This window comes from Pleuronectes platessa, chromosome 20 (assembly GCF_947347685.1).
Source record: "Pleuronectes platessa chromosome 20, fPlePla1.1, whole genome shotgun sequence".
NCBI lineage: Eukaryota > Metazoa > Chordata > Actinopteri > Pleuronectiformes > Pleuronectidae > Pleuronectes > Pleuronectes platessa.
Window position 1 is genome coordinate 5,258,679 of NC_070645.1, and position 10,309 is coordinate 5,268,987.

A 10,309-nucleotide genomic window follows, 5' to 3' on the forward strand; every position below is an offset into this window, starting at 1 on the left:
TCTGCTCTCTCACTGAACAATGAATAAGCGGCGGCTGAGTGTAGTAGACTTATGTTGAGCGTATGAGAGTTTAAAAGGAGAGTGTAAGGTTTACAGCTGACTCAAGTTACGGCTTTTTGTCCTCTCACCAGAGTCTAATTGACTCCACTCGGAGACGTTATGAGAGAGTGAAAAAACACTTAAAGATTCCCGATTGGATAAGTCAGCAAGGCCAAGGACGGCGGTTGTGTGACACGTATCCCGACCCTCCCCCTAATAAGCCAGTCGTCCGCTATAAAACAACCCAATGGAAAACATTTTTCTGTACATAATTGAACACAGTACAGTGCCGGAGAAGTAGGACACAGAAAGACGTACAACAGTCAACCACAACAACATTATCCCCAGCGGTACAGTGAGAGAGGGACAAAAACAACAAACGCAGGCCTCGTAGCTGCAGAGCATTATGGCATCCCCACGTTCAGTTAGTTCTTTCTCAAAACAGAAAAAAAAGGGTTTGGAACAAAAATTTGGATTTGTTGATGTGGATTTGATATTTAGCAAGTACAAAGACGTAAAAAAAAAGCAAATTGTGTTTTTGCAAAGTACGATTTTAAGTATAATCTGTGAGGGGAGAAGATGCGTTTTTAACACACTCACAAATAACTATACTGAATCTCTGCTCTCAATTTACCTGGCTTTGTTAGGGGGCGTGCCAGACTACCTGTTAGGTTTGTGGTTCATCTTAATATAATATGACATCACAATGGTGCAGAAGTGTGGGCTGGAATACTGAGGAGTTGTTCTCTGTGAGGAGGAGGAGCTTACGTCACTGTGGAATTTGGACTCTTTATGTTTGCAGAGCTATTTCATGTACAAAGAACCTATATAGGACACTCGAGGAAAGAAAAAAGGAAAAATGCAAAAATGTTCTCCTTTCAGCAGTTTTCAACAATTTGCCAGGTGATTTTTATTTCCTGGTGATCAGCTATCTCACTCGTTTACATAAGAGTCCTGGTCCCCTCAGCCCTAGACAACATCCCCCAGGGGGCCGTTGAGAAGATGGCTGCCGAATGGCCACACTTTCCGCTCAGGGCTTGAAAAGCTGAGCGGAGAGACCCCTGTTTGTGTCTCCAGATGTGAGTTATCTCACCACCTGCCAGTGGTCCAGCATGCTCATCATCACCCCCCTGCTGGGGTGTATGGGCTAAGAAGGGGGAGGAGGAGGCAGAACTGGGGGTTGATGGGAAGAGATGGGTGCCTGGTACTGGTCAGTGTAGGAGTTGCGTCATCCACCCAGCACTTACAGTGGATCATGTTTTTCACTCACCTCTCATGAAACCTGCTCCATTTAAGTAGTTTGTCCATGTTCATTCGCTTTTGGATTTCCGCCTCCTCCCTGACACAGAGAGGAAATTAAACGATGTACTAAATGCAAAATAAATAAATAAATAAATCTCTTAAAATATCTTTGTAAAAAGGCTAAATTTACAGCATTTAATTGTAACCATTCCCATGTCTGAAGGCCTCTCTACTCCTACTCGCCCAATTAGCTGTGCAGTCGGGGAGCACAAAAACTATCTAATATAAACAACTTCTTTGGTAGATAATGGTTCTAATGAGCTGTTCAGCGTGTTCTGCAGATTATATGATGTGACTCAGGCTACATCCATACAACTATGTTTTTCTTTGTAACCCGTATGGCACTACAACAATCTGTCCGCAAAAGCATTTTGGCTCCTTGTCAGTTTTAATCCATGTCCATATTAACATGCATGAAAATGTGTGTACACTGGGCATGCGTGTGATGGTGTACAGCTCCTCTCCTACGCATGTCAGCAGATGTATCATGAGATGCAGAATTTAACTGCGCAACAGCTGTTAGCAAAGACAGAAGGGTCAACAACGCTTGAAATTGATTATCTACAACATGTCAACCCTACATTGGTAGCTGAAGCTAATGCCGGTTGTTTACTTCTGGAAGGGGGGTCATGTGATTAGGTGCCTGACAAATCAGCGAAGGCTACGTCTTGACCCTGAAAATAGCAAAATCAGCAAATGGTGGTGAGTGTGTACGTGATTGTTTCCAAACATCTCCGTTCTGCCCCGGACTTAGGGTTAGGGCCTCTAAAGCTACGGAGCAGTGGTGACGCCAGGCATATCAATTGCAGAGTTGACTTGTTTTTAAACGTAGTGGTGTGGATGTAGCCACAGTCTCAAAAACACATTTTATCATTTAAAATGAATTCCGATTTAATCTCACTATTAAATTAAAATAAAAAAATAAAAAGATCTGTTTTCTGCTCGGATAGACACCAGAACAGTTACGCAAGAAAATGTGTTTGTCATAATGTGAGACAGTTTTCCGTCCCCCCCTCATATCATCCACCACTTACCCTGAAATAATAGACTTGTGTGGTAATTACACAATACAGTGAACTTTTTTGCAGATTAGAAACACTGCACTGTCTACACTATAAGCCTGTATTTTCCCCCCTGGGGCTCTTCCATCCTCCGTCCCTCTCTTTTCCACGTCTGGCTCACTGGGGCTGTCTGCTGCATGTCTGCTGCACTCCACTCAGACCCCATGAGAAACTACGGACAGCCTGTATTACTTGACCGTGTGTGTGTGAGTGTGTGTGTTACTGGGATTGTGCATTTTGCTGTATAACAACCTAGTGACACTTAGAAGAGTAAGGAGAAGTACAAACAAGACACAGGGATGACAAAATGGACACACACACAAACACACACAGAGTGATTCACTGGGTAGTCAACGAAGTCTGGCAAGCGCTTCTCCCAGAATGATGCATCTCGGTGCACATGCTCCGAGCAGATCTGTCATCAGGATGATGCGTGTGGTGAAATTAATCAAACATAATGATTGAAGAAGGGCCGTGTTCTGCTGTGGGACTCGGGATCCATGGCTGCAGATGGTTAATGTGGACTGGATCAGCAAACCCCTGATATTTCGTCGGTGACAGCACAGAAGATGACAGCCATCACTCACACAGACTTTTCCCCGTGTATCGTCCCCTCCGCAGTGTGTCCTGATGTCATCTCTGGCATGAGCAGGCCCGACCTGGACATATCAAATTAGCTACAATGTCTGCATGAAAGCATTTATCTGCATGACTCATATACCAAACAGAGGTCAAATATCTGGCCGGCGGGCACCTCATGCCCTGCCTGCACCAAGCATCTTTATCTTATCTAATTCTGATAATGGAGGACATACTTTTGCATTCAAACAATGTGACGTGTCACAGATGAAGCAGCAGGCAAGTACCCTGCGCTTTATGAGTCCTCTGGAGGTCACAGGTTTGATCTGATGCGTCCATCCTATTTCGCCTTTGAGCAAAACATAAAATTGCTGATCAACTTGCATCTTTGCATTTTACTTTTAACTTCACTTTTTATATCTTTTATATCTTTTTTTCTTTTTTTCTTATGTGTAGTACTTATTGTGTTTTCATGTTTTATGTTCATTGTATGCACCTATATACCAAAGCAAATTCCAGGTAGGTGTAAACCTACTTGGCAATAAATACTTTCTGATTCTGAATCTGATTCTGGTTCCGTCGGCAAAAGGCTTGGTCGTGAAGTGAAATTGAGAGGTCGTCACAAAAATGGGTCCAGTGACCTTGAAGGCTCTTTTAGAAAAATGTCAGACTTGCAACAGCCGAATGGAAAGCGGATTAATTTAATTTACCAATTAGCCTGAGGAGAGAATGGCTGTATCATTACTTCAATGGTTTCACTCCCACCAATTATTTCCCTGCTTTTAAACAAGAAGCTTAAACCAGATTAAGTGAAATCTTAGCGAAGCAATGAGGAGAAGCTGATGAGGTCCGCAGCCAGATGGCTCAGGGTTTTTTGCAGTCTTGGGCTAAATATCTGAGTACCACTGAAACAATCAATTAACTGCAAGGACTGTATTGATGCAAACTGCTTCCTCAGTGCAACGCAGTCTCTTTTCCCCCAAGCCGTGCGAGGACAGCCTCTCTCTCACTGGGTTTCTGTTGGTAGGATTTCTTGAGAAAAGAAAGTAAATCCTTGACGTACAGTACCTTGAGTTCATGAGATTATACTTTCTCTCCACCTGCAGCCACAACATTTAATCAGCTTTTTCTTAACCATGTTTAACACTCTCTCACTGTAGATATAAAGGTCATTGTTTAGAACCACTTACAACAGCTTTCATGTTCTATGTGTGTTCTTTTAAATACATCTTTAACAACTATTGATAGAATAGAGTAAATAGATACAGTTTAATTCATACAAGACATGATTCAGGTTCTAAACATTTTTTCAATGGGTTTTTCTATTACTTTTAGACACCATTTTAACCTTGCTGTTTACTTGCTTACTAGCAATTCCTCACAATCGTTTGCAGCACAGGGTCTCAAACATGGGACTAGTGGAATCAGCTGCCAGTGCCCACTGGGGCCAGGTACAACACTGCAGCTGTTTTCAGACATGACCTGCGGGTAAAATCCAGAAAATTGGATCAGGACTTTCCTTGCTGTTTGCCTTTCACACATACACAACAAAGATGGAGGTTCTGTTATATTTTTGCGTCTGTCATCTACCCCCCCCCCCCCCACACACACACACACATACACACACACACACAACCACTCACACACACACACAAGAGATCCAGCGGGGGATCCCCTGCTGTGTTCACACATAGACTTCTCCTGGATTTCTACGGACGTTATAGCAGGAGGCCAGTCGAGGAAAGTCGGCAGACATTAGTGTTCACACATGCACCTCCTCCAGAGAAAATTCGGAGGAATTCATGTCTGAAAGCAGCTTAAGAGATTGGTGAGAGTGAACAACAACAGGAAACTTGTGGTCCGGACCGGTAAAGAGCTGAAAGAGCTGAAAATCACTAGAAAGCTCCAGAAAACCAATGGAAGAACGGAAATTCTAGGTAGGTTCTTCGCTGCAAAAGATCTTGTTCTCATTATCACATTCTTTTTTTTTATGATGTCCTATGATTCATTGATTGAAATATACTGATTATAGCAACTTTAAGATGTTACAACCTTTATAAGTTTATATGTTATTATGACATACAACTGATAAATTAGCTGTTATATAACATCATGTTATTTAAAATAGAATCAGAATGTATGACGTCCCTATTTACTAAAGATCTGACTCACATTTCTTCTGTTTTTATTTTAGTTAGAGAACATGTGGGGGTTCAGTAGCAGCCCACAGGTCACTTTTTGCCACCTGGCCCACTAGGGGCTTAATCCGGCCCTGCTGGGAGAATATTTCATTTATACAGGTAGATAACGAAAAGAGGTCGAATGCACAGCGTGCAATTTCCAAAAGTAACTCCCCGACATGATATGAACACAGCTGTCTGCTTGAATGCAGATCAAGGTGGATCAAAGTGAATCTCTATATCAATACTAGGCAGCTGTTCACACCATCGGTTCAGAGGTGAGGGGGCTTTACATGATCCCCATGTGTTGAGAGTGGCCTGCGTGCCCTCTTCCCCACAGATCTCTTACCTTAAAACAATAACCACAATCCACAGCCGGACCAGAACACAAAAAAAAATCCCCGGTCGGCCCCTCAGATCTCCTGAGCAGATGCCTCTGGGTGGTGTGATACTGCTGGGGAGGCTCAGACCTCATAGAGTCGGGCCCCGTCCACATCTGTCCTGTGTTACGGTAGGCACTTTACCCTGTCAAACCCAGCTGTTTAGGGATTTGCTTCGTTGGAATCGGTTTGATCACGGCTGTGTTACTTGGGAAAATGCTTAGAAAAAACATTTGAGAAGATTCTGTACCTTAGTGTTTGTAATTGCCAAGAATATTACAGCTTTTTCCCAAACTCTGCTGTTTCAGCTAGTTGCTGACCAGTGGCGGTGGGACCACAGCCTAGACAAATACAAACTCTCCGGAGGAAGACACTGAGTTGATTAGATAACCAATGTTGGGATAAAATGTAGTGAGCTCACTCCTTCTCAGTCTATTCTCTTAGCTTGTGGTAGGTTCAGCTCAATTATATTTTCAGACGTTTTGTTACAGACAAAAGACAACAGTGTTACCGAGCAGTAAACAAGGAGCACATGTTCGCAATTACCGCCCAACAATGCCCCAAATGTTGACAATGGTTTCCTGCTGTTGAGTCGCAATTTAATTCGAGGAATAGAGGAATGTAACAGAGAATCAGTTTTTTGTTTAGGTTTACACTGTGGTGCAATTGTTTGGGTTCAGGGCAGCTCCTGTGGTTCTGCCAGATAGATCCTGATCATGCAGTGACCACTGGATACTCTCGGTGTTCCTAAAATAATCCTAATTATAGGTCTGCAGAGGGATTCTGATGGGAAATGGACAATTTTGGTCCACAAGGCCCACAAATGCGCAGTTATTATAGTCGAGCCAAGTTTAGCACATTCTTTCTGTAACTTTTTAAACCAGCCAGACAGGCGAGAAGCTGCATAAAACCATTCTTTGGCATTGTGTTGGAAAGCAAGCCATGAAGGTGACGTTAAAAAGAATACATCTGAAAGTGGTTTCACAACCTCGGCTGTTTTCAAAAGGCTTGGCAAGGTTTCTTTCTTTTCTTTGTTGTTCAGAAGAGAGTTAAATCATCACCAGTTATTTGTTAGAGCGCAACCCAAAACGATTGTTGAGACAAAAGCCTGTGAGCCCGCTCCTGTGGCCGTAAATTAGACCAATCAAAGAGAGGGTGGTTTTTGCCAGGTGGCACCGTGGACCCCTGATGGTAATCTGTCTGGCCCATGCCAAGCTTTAAAAGGAGGCCTCAGTCGCTGCAATTACAGCCTTCCAAAGCCCATTACCTGCTGATCTATTTAAAGCTACTGTAGCAACCTCTCTCCACAGCAGCCTTTGATGTGAAATTCACAGCAGAGGTAACTCATACAATACAGCATATATACAGTGATTGGGCATAATTATATGGCATTCTCTGTAGCTAACGCTCAGGATGTTGCGTCGATGTGATCTTTTTCTTTTAAGGAATTTCAGTGATTTGGATATAATATTCTATAATATATAAAAAGGGTAATAGGTCTAAATATATAAATAGGTCTAAACGATAACATAAACCAGGTATTTTCATTTAATTCCTAACAATATGGAAAAAGGCCACGAAAACAACTGAGACCATCAAATAGGGACTAATGATACGTTGGAAATATAATAGAGGAGCTATTCCAATAAAGGCTACTGTAAAAATATTTGAATGTGATCAAATAGAAAAATCAGAGGTCCACAATGTGGCACTGCATCTGGTCTTCCATGTGTCTACTGTTCATCGTCCTCCACTGGTTACCCACATTCTACAGAGCCACATCTGGGTCTGCACCTATCTACTTTCACGTTGAAAGTCCTGCTGGTTTATGCTCCTTCTCTGCAACTGTTTTCCTCCGAGGCATCTCTGCACACCCCTGCACATAAAGAAGAGTCCAGATTGTTCTGGTTACTGGTTCCCAGATGGTGCAACAAGCTCCCCAGCGCTATCAAAGCAGGGGCGTCCCTCTTTACTTCTTGATGACTCATCTCTTCCAAGAGCACTAACACCTCTCACTCCCTAACATGCCTAACTAGCACTTATTGTGCTACCATTTGGTTGCGCTTCTTTACCTGATCTCCTGCACTTTGACTTAATGATCGGCTTTAGCACTCAGTACTTACTTCAAGCTCACCTGCTGTACTTTACTTGCGGCTTTAATGTTGCCCTTCAGTTTACAGTTGCTTTGGATAAAACCATTTGCCAGATGAGTGAATATAAATAGAACAAAACCAAATGTTTGACTTTTTTGACAAATAAGTAGAAAGTCTGACTGTTTCATATTTGTATATATTTGCATAATCCACGGCCAGTAGGTATTCTGACACGCCCTCTAACAAAGCCAGGTAAAGAACAACAGCTGTGTTGACCAATCACAACAAAGTGGGACAGCAGGCTCTATCAGAGACAGGAGCTAAAACCAATTATTTCAGACAGAGGCTGAAAAAAGGAGCTGTAGCAATAGAGAGTGAGGACATTGACGAGTTTTCTACATGTTATAGCATAGATGTATTAAATCTGAACCAATCACATGGGAGGACATGCAAACACACTCTCAGGAGACAGAGACACATTTCAAAGCAATTCTGACAGAGCAGACATTCAGTTTAGTTTCCATGCATACAATATGTTTAAGCTACAGATAACAACATTGTTCAAACTCTGCTTTTCTGACTTCAGCTCTGTGAGTTCATGAATTCATGACAGAGTTTTCTGGGTAGTTGGTATTGCTCACTGACTGGAGAAGCAGGGAGCTATCAACATAAACCCCCACCACCACCTACAGAGTCAAGATGTTAGACCAGACTTATTGGGAAATTGGGGAGAGGCATCTGCAGCAGGCGGCAGGCAGCCCACAGCAGGCAGCCCACAGCGGGCAGCGCTGCTCACCAAGCTCAGAAACACTCAACCTCAAAACCGCAACTGGCAACCGGAGTGGTGACATCAGCGACTCTGCACCACATTTCAGTGCAGTGCATACGAGCTGCATATGTACGGCACAATGGAAAACAGACACGGATTGCTGGGTGCTGTGCAGTGAGGGGGGGGGGGGGGGGGGGGGGGGGGTGCACTGCACTGTGTTAACGCAGGGAGCAATGGAAGTGGTGACCGTCGGTGATCCTGAGCAGATGCCAGTGAGTCACAGGCCAAATGAAGTGATATGCTGTTTCCAACCTACTGTAACACAGCAGCTCCAGCATCTCATATCACTCCCGTGGTTCTTATCGGGTTCCTCTCAGTTACTCCTCGTCTTAGTGTGTCACGAGTCCCTTCCTCTGCCATTGAAATGTTCAGCGGCCACAGGGAGCTCAGACATAGTCTGTCTGACTTCATTAAGTCCACGGGACACGCCAAGTCAACAACTGGAACAATGGCTGACTTTACGGGAAAAGAGATAGTCATCGATTGGGTAATTCAGAGTTAAGCTGACTTTATGTAAACATGACCATGATAGCTTGGAGACATTGGTGGAAAGTAGCTAAGTATATTTACTCAAGTACAATAGATCTTGTACTTTGGGGTACTTGACTATCATGTCATGTATCTTTATACTTCCACACTACATATCAGAGGGAAATACACTTTCTACTCAACTTTATTTATTCGACTGCTTCAGTTACCAGTTACCTTTAAGGGGAAGGTTATACACCATGGATAATATAACACACTTTTAAATAATAACACCTTTTTAAAGATGAAACCAGTGGTATCCAACCTTGCGTACGCAGGGTCACATTTCATTCTATGAGTTAACAAATTCATCAAAGAGCGTTTTTTCTCTCTATTCCACTCACATGGTTTCATTTCAATAAATGTTCCAATGATCCAATATCTCACAAAAAATCAAAGATTGGAGAAACTGAAAACACATTTATGAAACGGAACTGAATCTGTTCTTCTTTTTTTTTCCATTAATCTTCTCATTGCTCATCAGATTTATCTGGTGAATAAAACGGTGTGTTAAACTGTAGTTTTAACTAGCTCCACCTCTGGCAGCAGTAACGTGCTGCGTGCGCATGGTGATTGATGCTTGAGTATTAATACTGTAATTATGTCATATATTATAATAAATCAGTCACAGGGACCAAGCCATTATTTTAGCTGCATTTTAATCATGACACTTCTCTGCTTTTCCCTAAATAGGAGATGGAATATGTTTATGCTGGACTTGTAATGTATTATTTTTACATTGCCATGTTTGTAGTTTCATGTTAGTAAAATATCTGAATACTTCATCCACCACTGCTTGGAGGCTATTAACCAGAGAACACATCAACAGCTGGGATCATGCAAAGTGGACAGCCAAAGCAGACATTTCAAATAAATTAGAGGATGTATATGTCAATGGTCAGACACTGGGCAGTCCACTGAAATTATTTCCACTGTGGGAATACACAAGCCAGGGCGGACAGAAGCCTACCAGCCTCCCTTATTTTCAGGGGAACTCAGTTATATGCAACATCTGTGTCAATATTATGGAGATTTCAGGCTCCTCTGTTCTTTTTAAGAGTTGGAAACGGAGTACAACTTTCAGCTGTGAAGGCTTGGAGCCAGACAGACGTAAAGGATAGGATTTGGCAAAGCTCACAGGAGAGAAAACATTCAAAAACCAGTGGACTTCAAGTTTGAACAAACTGCTCTAAATAACAAAGTTGTACATAGGTTAATATTTACAGAAATTAAATTACTCCAGTTCCCATGTAGACCCCCAGATGCATTTTTAGCTCCAAGTTATTTTCATTGTCAATTAAACTATAAAACATCAGAA